The 23,831-nt window shown below is 35.6% G+C and overlaps 1 long non-coding RNA gene across 1 annotated transcript in view; it reads left to right on the forward strand.

The window, feature by feature from the left end:
• LOC137466195 (uncharacterized) overlaps window positions 1–22,473 on the forward strand; it is a 68,689-nt gene extending 46,216 nt beyond the window's left edge. Inside the window, exons 2-3 of the long non-coding RNA XR_010995042.1 lie at window positions 20,491–20,601; window positions 22,032–22,473. This is a non-coding gene — a long non-coding RNA (uncharacterized lncRNA). The remainder of the gene's footprint in view (window positions 1–20,490; window positions 20,602–22,031) is intronic.
• Window positions 22,474–23,831: the final 1,358 nt, after the last annotated feature.

Genomic DNA, 23,831 nt, shown 5'->3' on the forward strand with positions numbered 1-23,831 from the left:
TACCTGTAACTTTTGAAAGGCAAAAGAAAGAGCAATTGCTTATGCCTAGAAGTACTCTCAAGTTTTCAGCAGATTTATTATTTTGGCATTTAATGAAAAGAATATAAAGCTCAAATCCATGAAAGAAGAGTGACTTAGAGCATGAGGCAGGAGGCTTGAGTAATCTGGTGGTAAAGGGAACCAAAGAAAAAGGCTGCTACTTTGCACACCAAAGTTCTGAAAAACTGCATTCTGCATAAACATTCTTTTCTGTGTCCCTCACCTAGCCTTTCTCGATTGTTCAAGCCTAATTATTCTTCTGAAATGTCTGAAAAAAGGGAAGCTATGAAACATAATTGTGTGTTGAACAGAATGTATTCTGCTCTTGAGTTAAGAATTATCATCAGCAAAAGCACTTATCGCAGAATCAGGGTTAAGACCTTAGAAACCCATTCAGTAGGAGGGTTAAAAACTAGATGGCTGCTTGAAGCAGGTGCTTATCTTAAAGAAAGCACTCTAGTCTACAAGTCTCTCTCCAGGCATTGAGAAGATTTAGCCATTACCTCCAGTTAATATTCCCTTCTGTGATGAACCTTTTTGCTGTTCATTTTTTTTGACATGTAAAATACAGTCTGAGTTTTGTTTGTTTAATGTTAAAAATATTTGTTTTGTTATTTGTCAGACATGTCTACAAGAATCATGGAGCTTGACATTGAGAAATTGATCTGTTTTTAGAGTGTGAAAGTTGAGGATTTCCATTCTGTACATATTTGAGTAACAAATTCTTACCACAAAAAGTCTTTTAGAAGTCTCATAAGGGAAAGTTGCCATGGAAACAAAAAAAAAATTGTTCATTTTTATTCATGAGTTATCGTAAGGGAGGGATAGGACTAATTAAAGCTCTTTCACTCCTATTTATCCACAAATATCTACATTAAAAAATCTTGCCTCAAGTGAAGTCCATTCCTCAAAAGCATACTGGTTTTCCTATGTACTCCAAAGAAGTAGTCTGTAGTTTTCCAAGACACCAGTGAATGCTAAATATTCTAAATTAATTAGTCTGTCTTTGCTGTAAAAAAAATAATCTCTATTGCCCATGAAACAGCATTTCTGAATACTCTATCGAGAATATATATCATATATGAGATAGTAAAATAGTTCATATAAATGAAAAGAATGAGGCACAAGTACACTTCCCTTTTGTGCAAGTGTACATGTGTAAAATATCAGCATAGGGTTGATGTGACTCACGTTTCAAATTACTGAATAATTGATGCTGCTGTCTTCTGGGCTTATCTAAAGATTGCTTAAATCTCTGCTGTTTCTATCTGTGAAAGATGTTAGTTCCAGCTTTTGTCTTCATCTACTCCATATCTAGTCTGTTTTCTCCTTGTCCTCTCTAATCCAGCATTGAAGCATGTATACATCAGCTCATTTTGTGTTGAGTAAATAACATTCGTACAGCTTAGGTGCTACATTGCACTATCAAATATGTCATTACAAATATACATTGTTCTTCTGCTACCTGAAGTTTGCACTGAGGTTTTTTTGCCCTTCTACTTCACGTTTTGTTGTCTGATGGGCAGTAAGATTGTACATGTGGCCTTATTCTGCCACTTGGACATGCTGACAGTAATATTTTGTTCCTCAAATAATCTGAGAGCTCAGCTACAGCTAAGCTTGTGTACTGGTGCAGAATCTTGTTCTCATAGTCATGTCCCTTTATTGTGTCAAAGAGAGCTTCCATTTCTCATTTCTGAATTAATTTATTTGAATATGCTGTAGTTCACAGTGGGGCTCCAAAGGGTTGCAAATTTGGTTTAAGGCATAAAATTATATTGGGGCTTAATGGATTGCATGAGATTATTATTGCTATCTAGATAACACAACTTTTTTTTTTCCTGAGATGGCATTTTCCACTTACACTAAGCAGTAATTCTCTGAGATTTCCTTCAGATTATACACCTTTCTGAGAACTGAACACTATATGGAACAGCCAAGTCAATAATTTCCTGGCTATTGAGAGATTTTTTCATAAAACTCACAAAACTGGACATGTTAACAAGGCATTCAGCGCTCATTCAGATTTGATCTAAAATATATCAAAGTTGGTTTGCAGAACCAGACATCACCTAAAAAACCTTCTCACTTTTTTTCCAATTCTTTTTTTTTTTTTTTTTAATCTCTCAGCATTGTCCCACGTGGAAACAGACAAAAAAAGAAATACCAAGCATTCCTTGCATTATAGTCTGTTTAGAGTATAGGAAATTTTTTTTTAAAAATTGTATGGGGGACACATCTAAGGCTCTGGATTAATATAATTTGTATTGTGAGGTCTCTTTTTTCACCTTTGATAACTTCAGCTTCTACTGTCTCAGCATGGGACTTAGGTTGTATTTCATATTCTGGTGAGCTGACTTTCAGACTGACCTAATTCCTTAAAATAAGAAAAGCAGAACAAATCACTGGGGCTTCTGTTTCTTTGCTATGAGCATAACTTCACTTTTCAGACAAAAATAAAGAGCCAGGAGTGCAGAGCTAGCCAAAATCACTATATATTTCAAGCATATAATCTAAAACTGTATATTCTTTGTAATATAAACTGCATAGATTATAATGTTTCAATGTTTCACATTTACATAAGGCTATTTTAGTACAGCTTTCTGTTTCTGCATTATTTCTGCTCAATTGCTATGATATTTGGCAAAAAATACAATGTACATTTTGACTTATGCAGGAATTACTATTATTAATGTGATTGCTATTGAGTGGAATGTAAGTAATCCACAGGTGAATAAATGAAAGGGGAAGAGAAAAAAAAATCTCTCTTCATGAATCTGCATGGGTTTTGAAGCTCCCTAACACCCACTAATATTTACAATACCTTATATATAATTGCACTGCAATCATGTTCTATTATAGGTAGAGTGCTTGCATATTTCTTTTTGCTCTCCTGTTGCTTTGCAGGCAAGCAAAATGAATGCTACTGCTTTTAGCTAGAGTTTAGCCCCCAGAAATATCCAATACCAACATATAATTCTGGATCTTAACCTGAGTAGGTACATTCAGAATATTTCTGTATTGAGGGAAATTGAAATGGACACAATAACTAACTTCAGAAAACCAGAATTACAGTCAATGTTTAGTCAAGATGTAAAATAAGAGGGAGTTTATTTCTTGAACAGCTTCCGTGGCTTCAGTGAGACTGCATGAAAAGTAAACAATTGCTTTACTGAGAATTAGAAGTGTCTTCCTTCTTCCTGTCTGATCTACTAACTGGAAAACTGTGGGAATCTGACTTCAGTGAGCTTGATACCAAATCCACAGCAAAGAAAAATAGAGAAAATCAATTTGCCAGATTTTTTTTTAATTGCTATTGATGAAACATCATCAGCTAAATGAGCCTTAAGATGAGCTTCCTGTTTCTGGTCTAAGGCTAATTTGGAATTGTCCAATTGCCTAAGTAACTTCTAAAGAAAAGAAGGGTAACTTTGTGTGTATGCCAGATGAAGCTGCAATTAGTGCTCCATGTCTGTGCAGTACTGCTCAAGGGATAAAAGGGAAGTGCACCCCTAGTTTTTAAACATTTGGAAAACACTATAAAGCATGTGTATATTTCGATCTCGATTATTCCAGAAGTAAACCAGGAAAACAACGCAGCCCTCCTATTAACCAGGCAAAGATGATTTTATTAGTTAGGTCTAGGAAAAATGAGTATGTATATCAAGCAATGTATATCTCACCTAGTGTAAACTAACACAACTTGAAATTAACTCTGCTGCACTATTGAAATCCAGTGTTAATTTAATATTTTTTTTGCCCCGTGTCATAAGAAGTATTCATCAAAAGAACACATGATTCAGGAAATAATAACAATGGTTCAGTGCCATACAGAAATTCATAGTTGCCTTCCATTTTATTCTTTCAAATTCTCTCCATTGCTTTCTCTTAACTATTGTCTGGTTCTCCTCTATTTTCAATATTTTCTTTGTATTTCTGTACTTCAAGTGCAATGCTTCATAGGACTGATATGTTCTTTCACTTTTCCCAAGAGAGAACATTTGGAATCTTATTCCATCTCTGGTAGCACTACAATGTGCTGAGTCATATTCTCCCTCCACCAAAACACACAAAAAGATGTTCAGATTAATCTCACTTTATCCTTGGTTAACATGACAGAGAATGGTTGAAATCTATCTTAATTCAAACATTTCAAGAAAATTAATAAAAAATTATGGAAGTAGCTATAGTAATTAAAAAAAATAATCTCCATTCAAACAAACGCGGTAATGCCACAAACACATGCATCTCAAACAAACAGGGCATGTTTGTTACCTACAGCCACACCTGAGAATTCCTGCTCACAGTTGCATGGTGCACCTGCCTGAAAGCTCCCTGAGAAGGGCTCAGATCACTAATAAGGACACTGGGTTTATCACAATCCAAATCATGTACAGCATGTACCTTATCTTATCCTAGGGTCCAGCCATGAGGACAAGACTCCAGTGCTTCCTCCCAGGAGATGGCAAATCTTTTTGCACAGCACCTGAACCCACAGGCAGTTGTGGCTCTGGGATGTTCTGAGGATCCTTCTAATGAATAGCAAATTCTCTTTTTCATGCTGTATTTCTGTCACCAATCCCCAGCTTTGAATAAAACATTTTCAATTATTTAATATAATCATTATCCCTTTGTTTTCCTGTTGCTGATTATTTCCTGCAGGTGTTTTTGGGCAGTAGTCTCCAGGCAGGGTTGTTTGTCTCTTCATCTTATTTTTGGGTCATTAGCATCAATCATCTCCAGTCAATTCCCCTCCTTGCACTCATCATGGTCAGGTAGATTCCTATTTCTTTTAGCCTTAAAGTCCTTTTGAAATTCCCCTTATTCTCTTTACTGTTTTCCACATATTACTAAGTAAATGGAGGGATATCTTCATTCCTGCTGGTTCACAATTGGGTAGCTCTTTTTACCATTAAAAGTCTTTCCAGCACAGGAAAGGGCAGTATACATGGAATTACCTTTAAAGTCTCCTCTTATTAGTGCTAAGGGGATTTGGTGTATTTTTATTCTTTTTTTTTTTTTTAATCATTATTGTTAGTTTCTTTTTTTCCAGAAGCTTTCAAAACTTAGTTGGGATTATGGAATCAGGCTGAATTCTGAGCAAAGCTGAGAGTTCTAGTTGTGTTCCTCAGTCTGCTGTAGTTGATGCTTGGATTGTCAGGTCTGCAATACGAAGTGCCAATACTTCTTTTAAATCATACATTTCTGTAATTATTGTTTCATTCAGCTCACAGCAGTGTTGGGAGGTCTTCATCCTTCTTCTGAACAATGCTTTTCATGTTCAACCTTTAGCAGAGTGGCTGCATGTGAAGTAAGAGCATGATTACATTAGCTATCTGAACTTATACACCCTGCTCTGTCTGAAAGACCTATTTTTTCCAATTTCTGAATTCGTATACCAGTATATGGACAGATGGAAAAAGTTGGGGGTTTTGGGGTGGGTTTTTTTTGTTTTGTTTGTTTTTAAAGTAATTATATAATGTATTTTATTTCAGTCTTCCAGAAAATGAAAACTAGCTTTAAATGCCTCAAATTTCTGAGGCACCATTTCCCTAAGGGAGGGGGACAGGGGTGCCGAAAGAAAAAAAAATAAACAAGTTAATAAGAAAAACAAACAAAAAAAACCACAACAAAACTGGAAACAAACAAGGGGAAAAAACAAACAAACAAACAAAAAACAAGATGAAACATTTCTTTACTAGGAATTCTGGGCAGGAAAGAAAGTGAATGTTTCTTACAGTGACTGATAATATTGTATAGAATTTAAAATGGATAATGAATGGGTCAAGAATGATGCAAAACTACTTTTAAAGATCTAGGATTTTAACTTTGTTTTCCAAGGTTACAAAATCTTTTATCACTTGCTGATGACCACTAAGGCTTAACTGACTCTGTTAATCAAGCCTGGGATCTGAGTGAGACAAAAGTCATCCAAGACACAGAGGTGGTCAATTCTTATTGCTTGCTCTTCAGTTCAAACTTCTAAACATCCTTTGGTGCCTTGGGCATTTCTGAAACCAAGAAACTACCAAGTTTGTTTTTGTAGAGTACTCCAAATTCACTTGGAATGAAACTGAATGGAATAACATAAATTCCATATAAATGGAATAATACATTTGTTTTGTATTACTTCATAACATCTGAAAAGACAACAAATTTACAAATTTTATAATTGTTTTTAGATGCATGGAGAGGTTCTTTTACACAATATGGTGGTCTATAAGGAGCTTGCACCTAACTAAGGTTTGTTAAATCTTTCTTCATTAGATGCAAGGTTTGAAGAGTTAATTAGTACATAATGCAGAATTTGCTTGTTGATTGAGGTTTTTTTTTTTTTTTTGTATTCTGCATAAAGCAAAAGGAAGAAGTGTGGTCTGTTAATTTAACTCATAATGTAGTAGAAGAGAATAGACCTGAAAATTGTCCCTTCTTCCCTTCCTTCAGTCACCTTCTGCATATCCTCTTCCAAAGCACAGATTGTTATGTTAAATTTAAAGTTAGAGTCAAGGAAGAAAAAATAAACCAGCATAAGGAAATTTATAGCTTTAAAATAATCAGGTTTCTTGTGTGATGGTAATCTACTGGAATGCCCAGAGCTATTAACAACAGGGAAACAATCTCTGATTTACTGTTTTCTTTCCTAAGGGAGAAAAAATTTGACTTGCTTTAACTGTAGCTTTAACTCTGGCATCTGACAAAAAATACAGATCTTGTGTATCGTGTGTATGTATAGTATAGTTAGGTACACCATGAAATAGAAATCAGCAGATATGTGGAAAATGGAAAAAGAATTTTTAAAAGCTTACTCTGATAACACCTTCTGATAGGAATGTGTAAATGGTACTATGACTTCTTTTTATGGTGACAGGAAATTATTTTCAGGTTGTGTCAGATAATAAAGCATAAAAATAAAAGTAATCCTTTACTCAATGGTTTTTTAGTACTTTATTGTTCTGGTAAGGAGAATATCCTTTAAAAAAAAGCACCACATATTTTCAAAAATATGCTACTGATAAAAAAACAGTAGTAAAACAGTAGGATACCTATTCTGTGAATGTAAATCAAAGACATATGAAATGATGTGTCAGTGCATTCAGAGATCAGACACAGCATAAAAAGGACCTGGGTCCATAAAATTCTTCTCATCTGGAAGGTGTGGGAAAAAAAATGGTTTAATTTTACCCAGAATTTTGTGCAGAGAGAGTTTGACAAGAGCAGTAAAGGAGTTTAAATAGTAAAGAAAAATGTGGTTTTAGTTGAAGTTGAAATGAGGAGGTTGCTGAACAATATGTGCATCTCAAACCTCTATGCTTGGCTGTGTGTTCTGATGTAAATTCAACTTTGAACAAAAACACAATTTTTTTTCCCTTTTTTTTTCTTTCGCTCCTCTCTTCCTTTTAAATAAAGACAGTAAAATCCTTTGGCTTTTTTAACTTGAGAGAATCTTTCAAAGTCCCATTTCTAGATTTATTTTTTAAAGTAAATATCTAAAAATTTGTGTTTGGGCAACTGTTGTAGATGTTGTGCTTGCCACAGGCAATATTGGAATAAACAATAAAAATAAAGCAAGTCAAATCTGACTCAATTTTTTTGTTAATGTTTAATTTGTTTTCAATAAATGTTTTCTCTTCATGAGTGATGTGATTTTGATCTCAGAGTGTTAGGGGGAAGCAGGATAGAATGGCATTTCAAATACCAAAAAGAAATTCAGTTCAAAATATTTGAGTTTTTTACTGTAGCCTCCTGTTGCATCAGGAAGTATTGCTATGTATTTTTTACAGTATATAGCTTTAGCTGAAAATACAGTTTCAATTTCAAATTATACAAAAATCGATTAATTTGGTTTTTGTAGTGCAGTTTAGTTTGTTGTTGTTGGGGTTTTTTTTTTAGGTTTTTTTTTTAGGGAATGAGGGTTTTTTTGTCCTCAAAATTCTTCTCTTCCAAATGCATATTTATGAAGGGCAGCTATTGTGTTCTCCCTAAGACAATTCTATGTTCTGTAAGAAAATTTCTTGGCCATTAGATACCTGACTTGGTCTTTCCAACTGCAAGGTTTCCAGTTTGCTATTGAGGATTCTCTCTGAGGAGTGGTGCTGCTTCCCAGGAGATGATTGAATTCCCCAGGGCCAGCTGTAATTTCAGTGTTTGGGGCTGTGCTGCAGCTTGTTTCCCTCATTGCAGTATTTCCTGTTCTTGGTAATGCCCAGCAGGATTTACATCCTCAGCCAATTGCCAGAACATCTGACCTAGTTTATATTGACCCTTTAGCATTTTATGCCCCAAAAGTGACAAAGTGGATTCCCAAACATGAAAAAAGTTGATTGAGTGAGGTTTTTTTTCCTTACAAAAGGAACAAAAAAAACCTAGTTTTTTTACTTAGTGGTTTTCCCAACTTTGTGGTAAAATGCTTTTGCATGTCTGGTTAAAACCACATATTATAAGCAAGATTAAAAAAAACTGATAAACTTGACATTTCACTGACTACTCTCGCTTGTACTTATGCTGTACAGGCTAAGTTCCACAGCTCAGTGAAAAAAGTGGAATCAGCTGCATTTCTTACATGAAGACTACAGCAGGGAAATAAAGAAAAGGTGGAGGATCATAGTTAGTTTATACTGATTTACCTAAGAGAAACAAGTCAATTATTTCTTTTGTTACTGAGAACCCTGAGGAAAAGGACACACAGTGATTAGATGTCCTTTCTTTTTTTTAATCATTTCTTGTGTATTGAATGGATCTCCTTTTTTTTTATCTTCCCTGAAGTGCTCTGGTGCATTACTACTTATCAATGTGTAATGGCAGAAATCTTTTGAATATGCAAGCTGATAATGCTCTGTAAAAAAGAATTTCTTAATAGTTCTTGGTCTACTTCCAGAATATATTACAGAGGTATAGAGTTTGGAATATTTCCTTAAAAAGTTCCTCTTTTATAGCCCAGGTTCTTTTTATCTCTTAACATTCTGTGCAACATCACTTCTTTTTGGCAAGATGATTTCATCAACATTTTTTACTCACCTAAAATATTTCACAGCTTTGCTCTCTGTTTCGGTTTGTTGTATTCTCTATGCTCTCACTTTAATGCATTGTTTTAGAAGGATCATCTCTTCATATGTCAACAAATTTAAAACAAACAAAAAAATCCAAGAAAAAAATAAACGTACTTTTTCAATTGGAAGACTCAACATAAACACAAGTAGCCAGCTGAGCTACCTTGTATTGAAGGTTTCACACTTAAAAAAAATCTGGATGATGACTTGGACTGTAAATAAAGACAAAACAGAACTTTATCTTTATGTCAGGCAACACCTGAAAATACACAAGCTGAAAATCACTGAGTCATTCCTCAGGAATTTTCAAGGGACTTTTTGGGAAAAGGAGGATGGTAGTTTTTGAGGTTTGGTTTGGGATTTTTGGCAGGGAAGGTGGGTGAAAAGTCAAGGTCTTTGACTTTTGCATCTTGAAAAGATGCAAAGCTATCACACAATTAATTTAAATATTAAAAACACTAATTCCCTCTCTGATTCTTGTGAGTAAAGATTTTGGCAATGCTCAGTCTCCAAGAATATGCCAGAAAATAATTGAAAAGCAGCCACTATATACAGTAAAGTCTAAGCAGAGAGTAAAATAATATGGGGGTGAGGTGTACTACTATAGCACTGTAGCAATGGTCTCACAACATTTTTGATCATATACCTCTATCAGTAAAATATTTTTAAACATGCACTCTGGGTTGCATATATATATATATATATATATATATATATATATGTATGTATGTATGTATTCTTAGTTATATATTATACATGTATCTAATTGTAATAATTCTGTGTATTATAAACAAAACACAAAATAGAAGTTTAAAAGAGATGAAGTAAAGATTAAAGATGTATTAATAATTCTAATAACAGTCAAAAATATTAATTAAAATATTTAATAATCAGTATTGTGATCAATATGGTTTAATATGTTTATTTTTTTTTTTAATTCTGGTGTAACATCTTGCTAGAGCAATATGAAGTTCTGTTTCTAAATTTTGATACTTCTAAATGACTGTCATAGCTGAGAAAAGATAGCTCAAAAATACATGGATGCATCATTTTTCCGTGCTTGCTGAATAATAACATTCATTTTTCAATCCCATTCATGAATTAATTAAGTTTTTAATAGAATTTCAGCTAGTAAATGTTTATCCATGCCAATGCATTTCAGTTTTCATTGCCATTTAATTGAAAGGTACTGCATTTTTATATTTTTAACAAATGGCTTCAAAACCCATTGACAGTTTTCTCTTGGAGAAATTTTAAATGTATAGAAAATTTTGTTTCCAGGTTTTTTTTTATGTATACAAATCTGAGAATTTTCATAAGTGACACATTCTTTTCAGAAATAAAATGCCTTAACAATGAAATCATTTCCAAATCTCACTTGTCAAAATGCTCTCTCCATAGGATGAAATTCTTTGGAAAAACAGTTAATTTTTCACTCATTGTTAAGACATCACCTTTACCTTGGAGATACACATTAAGTCTGTTTATTTTTTTTTTAATATCTGCTATGTAGCAACCTGCTGACAATCACTTGTCAACACAGAAAAGCTCAGCAAATACAGAACACTTGTCCTTTTTAGAAGAAAAAATGAATAACTTATCTTTAATTTTGACAACTCTTTTAAGCACTTTGACGTGAGAAGACCAGTAAACCACAGCGTGGTACAAAAGATTTTCATGGTCACTCCCCACCTCGATACAAATACTGTAAAGATTGTACTATTTAAATATCTTTCTAAAATTCACCACACTGGTGGCATAGTGGAGAGTTTTGTGCACTTCTGGCTGCTATTTGTTTGCTGCAGCAGTTTCTCTATAAATTATGTGGTGAATGAATTCTGTGGGTGGTGCTCTCTCTGTAACTTTACTCTGGGAACCTTTTTTTATTCTAGTAAAAGCAGCCATTCCATCAGAGGTTTCACTTGCAAAGTTTTACTATAAAACGTTATTTTTGTTAAAGAAGTCACCATTGAGAATATATTTTCTCCAGTATTTCTTTCCTTTAGTGGCTTACAAAGCAATGGCTCTTAATGTACTTCAGTACTGAAACAGAATCTAGTAAATACCATAAACTGAGATGTGTTAGAAACATGTGCACTTTCAGCCAATTGTATAGCAAACCTATTTAAAAAATCAGCAATATTTTGCAGCATATTTCACCAGTATATTCTGAAAAAAAAAAAAAAAAGAATGTTTTATAGTTTGTTGCCATATTGTTTTCTGTGTATTTCAGCCATTTCCAACACGGAAGATTTTTGCCTTTTGCTCTTAAGAAGAGGCCTCTGAACATTTATTATTAAATTTAGGGAAGTACAGGATTAAATATCACATGACTTCAGACTGTTTTGATTATATCTGATTAGGTTATCATCATTGTTGCCTTATAGAATGACTGAGAAAAATCTTGTCAGCTACTAGGAGTAGGAGAAATGTCACGTCTGCCATTTTCTTGTTGGTTGCTTGTCATCACATTAACATTATTTTCATTGTGAGAAATTTGTCCATTTTGTGAGAGTTGGTTTAGGTAAAGCAAGATAATACAATCTGTAAATCTGCTTAAACGAAGGCACACGAACTGCAACGTGTCACAATATGCTGAGACCGAGCTAACAACTGGGGGCACAATTGTTAATTAAGATTTTCCCTAGTTCAAGTTCCAAATTGGAAAGCATATTGGATCCTATGGTGACAGAAAAAGGGTGAAGGTTTTTCAGTATTGTCAAGCCCAAATATTCAAAAGGCACAGAAGTGCCAGAACAGCAGACTTAAAAATAGCAATAAGCAGCTTACCTCTACTTTTTTTTTTTTTTTGGCTCTGGTTTTGGGCTGCAAGTCTGACCTTGAGTCACGAATTTCCAAACTTGCTTCCTTACCTATAGGGATTAGAAGAAAAAAAAATACACTATATAAAATATCTATATATACACTATATAAAATATATAAACATTACATAAATATATAAATACACACACATATGTGCATGTATATGCATATATCTGTGTATATATATCTATACATTTGTATACTTTTATAGATTTATATATGCATACATAGAGGGAAAGGAAGCACTCATAAAATACTTATTTCAGAGACTTGAGGCTTTTAAGAAAATCAGACACCTTGAGACTCATGATAAAATATTGATAGTTGTCAAGACTGTGTTTTGTTTCTTCACATGTGAGAGCACAAAGAGTTTCTTTTCCCTCATGTGGAATCTGAGGAGATCCCTAATGGATCATGTCTTATGTAGTTATTTGTACTCTGAACTTGCTGTGAATCGGGGTTCTGACAGCCCCTGTGCCTGTGCAGAATCCCGGGAGTGGTTTCCCTGTGAAAGAGGAGATGACCCTGGCCACCCCATCCCCTACACTCTGCGGTGGTAGCCCGTGGCCAGCCCGCAGGCAGCATGCACATGGTGTGTCTGGGAGTGCCTTGTGGCATATTTAGCTGCACTGTTGGGTGCACAGGACACCTCATGCTCTGCAAAGCTCTCTCCAGTGATGCCTGAGGTGGCATTTACAAGTGTCAGTCTCTTAAGGATGGTGGGTCTGCTTTTAAAAGCAGCTTCAGAACACTGTATAAGCTCTATCTGAGCACAGAATTGCTTACAGGAGGTCGATACAGAATTTAGGATCTAAAATTCATTCAAAGCTGATTGTTAAAGCACAGTCAAAACTTCCACAGTCATTCAGTGGGCAATGATATGGACTTCTTTTAGTACTTTGCCCTTTATCTAGTAACACGGAAAGAAATGCTATTAACTGTGAATATCTGTTTAAGATTATATATGTAGCTATAAGATTTGGATTTGAATGCTTTAAACTCATTGGTCTGTACCTGAGGATATTTTTTTATTTGATAGTAGGGGGAAAAAATTGTTTGGGCTGTTAACAAATTCCAGATATAATGGTTTTGGAAAGGCCAATAGTCTATTGGAATTATAAGGAGAAACAGAGCTGAGATTCTTTAGTCTGGAGAGCACTCAGAGGGATCTTAGCAATGTGAGTAAATATCTGACAGGAGTAAACTAATATGAGGGAGAGTTTCTCTTCCCACAGACTCCCAGTGACAGAACAAGAGGCAATGGACACAATTTAATATGCATGAAATTCCATCTGAGCACAGAAAAACTGCAACAGGGAGGTTGGTCAAGCAGTTGCCTAGAGAGGTGGTGGAGTCTCCATCCTTGAGGGTATTCAAAACTCAGCTGTATGTTATCCTGGACACCTGATCTATCTGACCCTGCTTGAGCAAAGGATTTTTGTTCTATGATTTCAAAAGGTCCCTTCCAACCTAAGTAATTCTGCAAATTATTCCTCTCTGCTCCAGGTGAAATGTTAGAAGGCTGTCAGATATTAAAATATTAGGTGATAAAACTCTGTAATATCCCCCTGAAAAAAAAATCACTAGGAGTAAGAAATGAAGAAATGCTGAATTTTCACATTGCTGTTGTCTGGCTCCGATATCCCCGGTGATGACCTGCCGTACAATTTTTGGCAATCAATGGTAATACACCTAATGCTCATGTGCCATAAACACAAGCATTTAAAGGTAAGTTTACCACACTTAAGCTATCCTGCTACACCAACTGAAGGTGAGCAAGTCCTGAAGAATCTTTGTCAGAACATGGTAACACAGGGAGCAGAGGTAATTTCTATTCATTGTTTTAATCTGAGATATGGAGGACTGACACATGCTGATTTCTTTAGGGAAAAAAGATATATGAGGAAACAGAGTGATAAATGTGAGCAGTGAGCTATAAAAGGGTCCTTTTGCAGACAATATCACCATTTTACCTTTTGAGATACTTTGCAACCCTTTTTATCAACATGAATAATACATTGCAGTGATGAATTTCTCCTAGGCCAATTCACATTAGAAGAAACATTGTGGTGAGAGCAGATGCTGTAGTCATGATGGCACATTGAGAAATTGTCCATCAGATGGCATGGTAACAAACAGCTTTTGCAAACAATCCAAAATATATCTACAAAACAAAAACCATCCCACAGCCCACCTGCTCAACAGAAAATTCAGGGAAAAGCTTTCAATATGTCTTTTTAGAGATACCCTCCTAGGAAGATGTTGATGAACTGGGGAAAGTCTGCAACAGATTGTTTTATGGAGGAGGAAGATAGAAATATTGGTTGTTTCAGCACTCCCAGAAGTAGAATTATCCCAGCTTGCAAAACAATTCAGTCTTGGTTACTTAGCATGCTTTAAAAATGTTTTAAAATATGTCTGTCATAGCTACTGATAAGGCAACTATCAAGGACCATGTTATGTTATCCTGAATCTTTTCCCTAACCCAGAATTTCCCTTAAACTTTTTTATGAGTTTCTATTTTCAAGGGAACTGATGTAATGTCACATAAATTTTCTCACCTGTATTTTTTGGTGTGTTCACTAATTTGGTCTGAAAGCTACTGTTTTGTTTTGCTGATGAGTGGTAGAAAGTGTGGGGGGAAATGCTTTGGGATGGTAGAAATGTGGGTAACAAAAAGAACACAATCAATACAAATTGAAGGTGTGTGGGAAGTGCGAAGCACTCACAATAAAATAAAAAGAATGGAAGCAAAAAATGAAACCTACTGCTCTCAAAGCATACAGGCATGAAAACTCAGGGAAAAAAAAAAAAAGGGGCAACATACTGAGGCATGAAAGGGCTGAAAAATAAATGTCAAGACAGAAGAAAAATTCAAATGAAAAAACCTGCAAACAGCACCCTTCCAGAATTGCAAGCTTACCAGAAGGTAGATATTTTAACAACAAAAAAAGAGCATCAAACACCAGGAGCCAAAAGAGTATGTGCTGACACACACTGTAATGCTAGTGGGTCTGAGAGATACATGTGTGTCTCGTGACCTGAAGCAACACTCTCACCTTCATTGCTTGAAGTCTGCCTCATTGTGTTTGGAATAAAAGTAGTCTGAAGGAAAGCTGGAGAAATAGACATATACTGTAAGATTTTATTTATTTATGTCAGCAGAAAAAGATGATATTGCAGCTTGAATAACAACTCTACCTTTCATGCAGGGTAAGTAACGCATTCAGCTGTTGGAATACAATACAGAACCATTGCAATATCTGAGCACTGTCACAACCTTGAAACAGCCAAAAAGCTCCGTAGCTGCTTCTGAACTGTCTCTTACAGATGAATATTTCTTAAGGTAATGTTTCTTGGGGAAGTCTAAATTTTATTTTAGAACAAAGAGAAACTTTCTCATGCTCTAAATAAGAGCATTACTGGTGTGAGATTTTACTTTAGATTAAAAAATGCATTCATGAGGAACTTTAAAGGCAGCACATCAGCATTTGCCACATGGATGAACTCATGAGAATCATTTGCAAATATATATCAGATAATATTTAATGCGTGTCTTCAGAACTCCCTTGCTCTGTCTGTCACTTTATCTCCTCACTTTCCCCTGCTTAAGGCTTTTTTTTTTTTCTTTTTTTTCTTTTTTTTTTCCCTGTTCGTGCAAGCTTCAGGGATTTATCGTGTTCCAAGTTTCAGCTGCAGACAGGTGCTTACACAAGTAAGTAAGCACCATTTTCAACTCAGCTCTGCTAGCAGCTTTATGAAAGCTTTGTGAAGCTTTTTGCTTCAAATTGAAAGCACTGAACCCAACCATATATTTCAGAGGGAAAAGTAGATTTCAACCTGTGTTGGTTCTGGCTGGGATGGAGTTAATTTTCCCCATAGCAGCACTCATGGTGCTGTGCTTTGCTTTGGCAGATGGAAAGGTGTTGGTAATACACCAATGTTCGGTGCTGCTGTTCATTATTATGACATTTGTCTTCCAGAGCAACCACCGGAGTTTTCAAAGCCCAGCTTCCTGGGAAGTAGCCGGACATACCTGCTGGTGGGATGTAGGGAATAAATACCTCAGGGTGGTATCTTTATTTAAACCCAAATTAAAAAGTTGGGATACATCATATTTGTATCCTACCTCCTGAACCTGAAACAAATAGCATGGGAAAACAAGGTCTATGGTTAACAAAAAGGTACAGCATTCTTATTTTCAATGCTTATGTGTATACTTATATATGTATGTGTGTGCTGATACACATGCTTAATACACACATTAAAAGGCATTAAAGAAAAAAAGGGGAAAATCCAAACCCATAACAATAAAGTCTTACACTGTCTTCATATTTTCCTACATTACTGTGGCTTCATTTAGCAAATGGGAGAAATTGTGAAGTTATTAGATTTGTTTAAGCAAATAGTCCTCAATAAAATAGCACATTTACAAAAGGCTTTATTAAATAAAAATTTAGGAATCAAATATAAGTCTTCATTTGAGATACATGTTTTGCATTAACGTATCTCCTTTGGCTAAATATCAAAGTTGATTTAAGCAAGGCTTGTGATTACAAAAGCATCCAACTGATAATCTTTTATTTATCTATTGATATTTCCATGGTAACTGCTCTAAAGTATATAGAATGCAACTGAACTGGGAATTGATTTAACCTATGTGCCTTGGTATGTTAAGTAGACAGGTTAGCAGTTGTGCCAGGTTTCCTAGATTCCTTAAATATATGACTTGTCCTTTCATTGCCTGCAGATAACAGCTGTGAGGATCTATGAGGCCTTAGAAGAGGATCTCTCACAAACAATTTGAAATAGGTATGTTGTGCGGAACATATCTATGTCACGTTATACAAGACTGAGTCAGTGTTTTAAAAATTTTGCTTCAAAAAGAAAATATATCCCATTGAAATTTCACTGTACTCTTAAAAAAATAAGTATTTCAAATAATGGTCTGGAGTTGTTACCAGCTAGTCTGGCTTCCTGTGTGACAAAAGCTTTGCAATTTTATTCATAATTTCCTATGGTGGAAATTACTTTTTCTTTATTAGCATGTTGTCTGTGTGGTGTCAAGTCAAATTAAGGATTTTTTAACATTTGTCTTGAGTTTTATAGAATTTCTGATTTAATCTATTTTCTGATTTCTGTTTTGCAGCTTCTTCAGTCAAATATATGGATTCCCTTCTGTCCATGTAGCAAAACTTATAGAGATTATGAAAGAAAAAAATTATATATGTGTGTGTGTTTGCATTTTAAATATTTTAAATTTCAGGATTAGAAGAGTATAAAGTCCTTAGATGTTCTCCTCTCTCGCGTTATTTTTATTTTTATTATTTTAGTTCTATACCAAGTATACAGTGGCGAAGAAGTCCAGAGCTAGCACCAACTACAGCTAACAGGGAAATTCTTGTTGCCAATAGTGAATTTCATTTGAGACCAACTGTGTGCCCTTCTGGGTATGTTCTGTGGATGGAGCAAAACTGTAAGTGGAAGGCTTCAGCTGCTAGAGTGGTTGGTATGGAAAGAATTATCAAAGACCTCTCAGTTCAGCTATTTGTGCTGCCCTCAGTAAAAGTGATCAGAAAAACAATCTCAGAAGAAATTGGGTGTTATTTTGTTTTGTTTTGTTTTGTTTTTTTTTGACAGGAAAACAGAAATTATTTTTTGTAAATATACAGCAATGCAAGCCACAAAACAGCAAATGAAATAAAACCATGAGTGAACTGCACACACAACATTCTGCAGGACAAATTATGTCTCGAATATAGATTAAATCAATTTCATGCACAATTTATTAGGGCTGTCACGGATGGCCTGCTCTAAGTCAGGGCCTAGGTGAATTGAGTTGTTCACCTAAAGCAGTATTTTGTGGTCCTTTAGAGTAGAAATGAATTACCATAGCAAAAAAATAAGATAGGTTAGCCAGAAAAGGGAGAAAAATATGTAACTTGAGAAGGGCATTTTTACTTCGCAAACTGTTGATTAGTTGCCTATAGATAAACATATCACCACTCATTCTGAAACACTGATGGTAAACATTATTCACAGCTTGCAAATTTGGCCGCTTTGGCAAGCCTGTCTTCTATAAAGACCATCTACTATATTCAGAAAACCTCCAAGATTTGTTGTTTGAAATTATTTTTAACTAATTCCTGCTACTTAATCCCTACACATAGCAGAGTTCAAAAGTATTATACAAAAGAAACAGATCTTTGAACTGTCTTGAACCACAAATCAATATAATTTATTATATACCATCATGCCTTTACCACAACAGAAGCAATTCTCTAAAGATTGCATACAGCACTGATTTTGCATTTTTTTTTATATCATAGTTAAAGTGAATTTTGCTGGCATCACTCCACTCCTTATCTATTTCATATGGACCCCTCCAGGCCCAGAATTAGATGTGACAGGGAGTCTCATCACCCCAGTGTCCTAGTAATGACACAGAATATGTATCACTGTATGTCAGCACCAAACCAAAGTTGGCACAGACATCACGATAAATTTAGAAATAACTGCTATGCTAGTAATCATATGCTGGAAAAATTATACTAAACTTACTCTCATCTTTTTAAAGTTCTAACAACCATGCAAAAGTAACAGAGGGCAAATAGAGAATGATGAAAGAGTCTTTTGATTTCAGATTCCTAATCTTCTCCTCAATGGGCCAGTACAGCTTCAGTTCACCCACCCAGCAGTAGTTTTTTATCCCAGGGTGTGTACATAAAAGACTTCAGTTTCCAAGATTGACTTCACTCTCCCGAGCACTCAAATCTAGCAATAAAGGCTTCATTCAAGGTAAACAAAAAAGCATTTGACTGAAAATAAAAACTGGAATCTAACTCTTTCTGTTCTTTATTCTCAGTTCATTCCTCGGGAAGGTAAGTGCCCCAGTGTGTTGAGTGGTTTGGTTTTTGTTTTTATTTTTTCTTGCTGCTGTCCTACTTCACTTATTGTATTTCATGATTAGAAGCTTTTGAGGCAGCCACCAGGACCTGCTGTCATCTGCTGGCAGCCTAGGGCATAATACTGAAGCAAAACTTGTTGTTTTGCTGAATTACTTTCATCTATCCTTAGATAAGACAGTCAATTACATCCATACTTCTTCGGGTAGACCTCTGTGCTGTGTTTAATGCTATTGACTGCTATTACATCCATCTTCACTCTGCCAGGCCTCCTTCCAGCCTCAGTGTGGTTAAGCCACGTTGTGTTGTGACCTGTGGTCCTGACCACAGCTGACTGTCATCACGGAGAATGGCAGATTCTGTTCACTATGGTTCATGTCTTGGTTTTTGTTCAGCTCTGGGCCTGTGTGACAAGGGCTCAGACACCAGGCTCTCCTCCAGGACCACTTTACAGGGTACATTCTGTCTGGGGGTGGCCTGGTGAGGTCTGGAGGGCCATGGGGCAGTGCAGTGCCCTCCCTTCCTGACCAAACCATTTCCTCAGCCACGAGCAAGGACAGCCAGGTTGGACGGGGGATATTAATGGGGGTCAGGCACAGCCTGGCACCCTTAAGGCACCGCCAAGGTCTCTGATCCTCCTGGGAATGGGAACAAGGAGATGTTTGCTTGTTAAGGCCAGGTCCTGGCAAGTATTCTGATTGTTTAGTTCTCTTCCAGGCACCTGCTTGCCTTTTATTTAGAGGCATTCTTATTGGTGTGGGACCTGGTGGGTATGTTTGAGGAAGGAATTCAGAGTTGAGGAACACATCCTGTGCTCGGGGTGCAGCTATAGACAGAGCTGCAGGTTGACACAAGAGGCTGTGAACTGCTGCTGACCCTTTGCACAGCAAAGGACACAGTGATTTGTGGCACAGCCAGGTGGGGGACACTGGGACAAACAGCAGGAGCAGATGGCTCCAGATTTTCCCACTCTTAGACTGAAGATATAAAAGCCCAAGGGTCCCTTTGTTCTTGGTTCTCCTTGGAGGCAACAACTTTATTTATTTATTTATTTATTTAGTAATTTATTTATTTGTTGCACCAATATTAAATTATTTTAAGGATCTGGATGTCTGAGGCTCTGCTATGGGACACCTGGTGTCAAGCTGGTGAGGAAATCTGGTCTGACAGTGTGAGTGCAGCTGTGTGGCCTCAGTCCCATCTCAGGTGGTGAGGATGTGGCTCCTGGATGTTCCAACAGGAGAGTTTCCCCAGTGGTATCTAGCTGTGAGAAATTGTGCCTTCATTCTGGCAATACTTAATACATTCTGTATTTCAAAATTTATAATAGCTTAAAGTGGAATTAATTCTTTTGGTTCTTCTGAAGTCATAGACTAAATGTATTTTGGTCCCCATCATGAATTTGCTGAATATTCTGTTCTGCAAATCCCCATTGGCACGGAAAGAATTTTTATATTGAGATATGAAGATTTTTTCTTTTTATTATATATGCATGTTGGTTTATTTTTTAGAATTTATTTGTAAGTGTAATGACTTTTTGGGGGACTAATCTTCTTCTGAAGATTAGTGAAGCTGGCTGTTGGAGACATTACTTCCTTAAGGTATAGTCAAGCAATACTTTTGCTAGTGCAAATGACTACTTTTACTTCACAGAAATTATTAGGCTTTTTTTACAGTAAATGAAAATGGCAATCAGGTTTTGCTGGACTGCCAAGACAGCCTGAGTGAATCCTTGAAGAAATGAACTTGTTTAATTACAATCATCAGGAGCCTTCTTATTTGCCTTTGTGAGTCTGAGCTCACCTTTTTTTAATGTGGTAAGGCATTACTACAGCCACAGTGAATATCAATTAAAAAAACTTCAGGTAATATAATTTATAAGAAATATCATGAACAGAAAACTGTGGTAAACAGTAGATAAGTAGTGTCATTTTCTATCTGAACTTCTAGATGAATAATTTGATAATCAGAATAACAGCTATAACCACCTACACTAATCACAAAATAATGGCATAAAAATTATACATAGAATTCTATCTTCCTGCCACAAAATTTTTTCAATCCTTTCAATCCTTTTTATTCCTGTTAAATTATTCCTCAGCTGAGGAAAAGAATGAAGGCAGAAAGATCTCCTGCAAACTTGCTTCTTCATCCCTACATTTGTGTTAAGATTTCAAGATTCCAACTTATGTCTTATTAATACTTTCAATCTCTATAAATCATCATATTTTTATTTGGTGATAGTAGTACTGAGACAGACTGTCAGGGGAGAGCAGCCAGTTTCTTCTAAAAACAGTAATGCAGTAAACATGTGTGAAAGTCCTATGGCTCTCCTTCTTAAAGCACAATTGAAAAAAAAAAGTCCAGAAGGATCCAAACAAAACTATCAAAACCAAAAAAAAAAAAAAAAAAAAAAAAAAAAAAAAACCCAAACAAACAAAAAACCACCAAAAGGTCAAAATATCTCTGTTACCAAATAAAGTTCCAGTACACAGACAAGTTTAGAGACTGGAAAAACTAAGAACACAAACTTCTCACAGTTCATTTACAGCAACCAGTTTTCATGTGACAGATCCATTATTTTTTTTCCAGATTTTGCGAGCCAGAAATAACTGGGTGAGAATGAGAATGAGGTGCTTGTGCTTTTGCATTATTTTAAAGACAGATGGGTTTTTTTATACTGTTAATAATTTCTCAATTTAACCGAGTAAACAATAGACACCGTTGAATTTTACTCAGAAAATATTTTCATTGAGTAAAGTGTTAAGACAAAAACAGTCTAAAAGCAGCACTCTAGTTATAAAATAATTCTTTAATTTTGTTATGGCATGGTACAGAAAAAGAAAGTAAAAATATATTTCAGTTAAACAGTATGTAAAGATACAAGCACATGAGCCACTCCTTTAACACTTTGCTATCTATAGGTAACATCATTAAAATTATCAGAAGGGGAGAGAAACAGTAAAGTTACTCTGTGCTTCTTAAGTTCCTTTTAATTTGGAATTTTTGATACAAATTTACAGCAACTGGCTTGGTGAGATTGAGAGAGAGAAGACAGTTTTATTTTAGTATGTGTTTTGCAGAAGCAGATTGATTGTATACCATTTTCAACATATCTGTTCCAAATGTTATTCTTGTGGAGTTTGAATATTACACTTTGTGAAACTTCAGCTTCTCTTTTTTTTTTAATTTTTTTAATTTGCAAATCATAAAAAAGCAGTTCAGTCTGAGCTCCTGTGAACTGAGCAGCACCTCCTCTACTGGAGAAAACTCACACAGCTACAAGCACTTCAAGCAATATCAAACTCTTCTGTAAAGTTACTGGGTTAATTTTGTGAAATCAGCAAAAACTGAGCTTTGCGCATTCACAGACAGAATATTAATGCTTCAGGTCTGTTCCTCGAACCCTTGCGATCAAGAGGAAGTCTAAACATGCCAATCTTAACTTGCATGGCTGTGCTTTTTATGCTTCTCTTTCACAGTGATATATTGCAAGTTACAGTTACAAGGCCAGCTTGGATTTTTAATCTAAAACCAGCCCAAGCAGAGCATTAGAAATTTAGGACGCTCGTACAAACATACTCTTAAACTTTGGAGAAGTGTTTGCTCTTCCTCAAAACAAAATCACTCTGTGACAAAAAAAGATAAATGTTAAAAACACAAACTATAACATAGTTTCTTTTTTTTTTTTTTCTCCTTAGATTGTCTAGAGATCTTAAAGGAGTCTTTCTATTCTGAAAAGGGGACTGCTGTAATGGACTCTTTTGCTTTATGGGTATATGCATCAATGTATTTGTATATATGTGAATGGCTGTGTATATATATATATATGTGTATTTATACACACAGAGATTAAGTCTACAAAATGCCCTTTAGAATTAGTGACATTTTTGCACTGCTTTAATGGGAATTGGAAAAAATTTCAGTTTCCAGATTTTCTTTTATTCCCGTGGAGAGAGTAAGAATATTTCTTTCAATAATAATAATTATTATTATAACAAATTAGAAAGGGGAAGATTACAGGGACCACTGTTATATTTAATTTTTGATTTTCAGCCCTGAAATTTCTGTCAATTTTTTCTTTCTTCATTTAGCTGTTATGAATAGTGTTGTTGCAAGAAGCATCCTGAGTTTTAACACAATCGCCTTTCTCTGCTTCTTTATCACGGCACAAAACCTGCAATGATGGTGAGTCTTCTGTAGGAGTCTCTTTTTATTTTTACTTTTTTATGATAAAATTATAAGTCTCTTTTTTGGCTTGTCTTAGTATCCAGAGTAATGTCACTTGGGTCTCAGGGGCTGTTGAGCAGCAGCAGCAGGTATAAGCTGAGGAAGTCAAGGTACCATTAGCAGTCGTGTCTGCCTTTATAATAGCATTTTCCTCCTCCAGGATTTGTCAGTTTTGCTTTTGCAGCTCAGTCAGCAATGGCATGTGCTGTTTGCCTCCTATCTGTCCATCAAAATAAAGGGAATAATTTTCTCTTGCAGGTGACAAGGCTGCAAAGGAAACCTCTACAGTCTGTTTTGGCTGGCTGTGCAAAGCTGGATTTGCTGCCCTACAGCTGTGATGACCTTTAGTGTTTAGGAATATTTGAGTCCTCTGGATAATTCAATAATGAGCAAATCCTACTCCAACCTACTTTTCTTTTCAGAAGTTGCATTCTTTCTGAACTTTGCTGCTTTCTTTTCACTCAATGTGAAGAATAGTCTGAAGGAAAGAAAAGTGGGGAGAAAACAGGAGAAATGACAGATCTCATTTCTGACGTCAGGGAGATGTCAGTAAAGAAGAATGAGTTGGAGGATACAGATGATCTTCTTGAGAGCTCTGTTCCCACTAGACAGTACTTTTGTCATAAAAGGGAAGGGAAGGTTAAAACAGAAACCCACCATAACCAAGAAAAAAAACAATGTGGTAAATTCCAAAGTTGGTGCAGTGCAAGAATATGAAGAAAGTAGTTGATTCCTGAACCAGAGCTTGGAGAGAAAATAGCCCTAGCACGGAAATCTGTCACCCATT

Source organism: Anomalospiza imberbis, chromosome 2, assembly GCF_031753505.1.
Source record: "Anomalospiza imberbis isolate Cuckoo-Finch-1a 21T00152 chromosome 2, ASM3175350v1, whole genome shotgun sequence".
Taxonomy (NCBI): Eukaryota; Metazoa; Chordata; class Aves; order Passeriformes; family Viduidae; genus Anomalospiza; species Anomalospiza imberbis.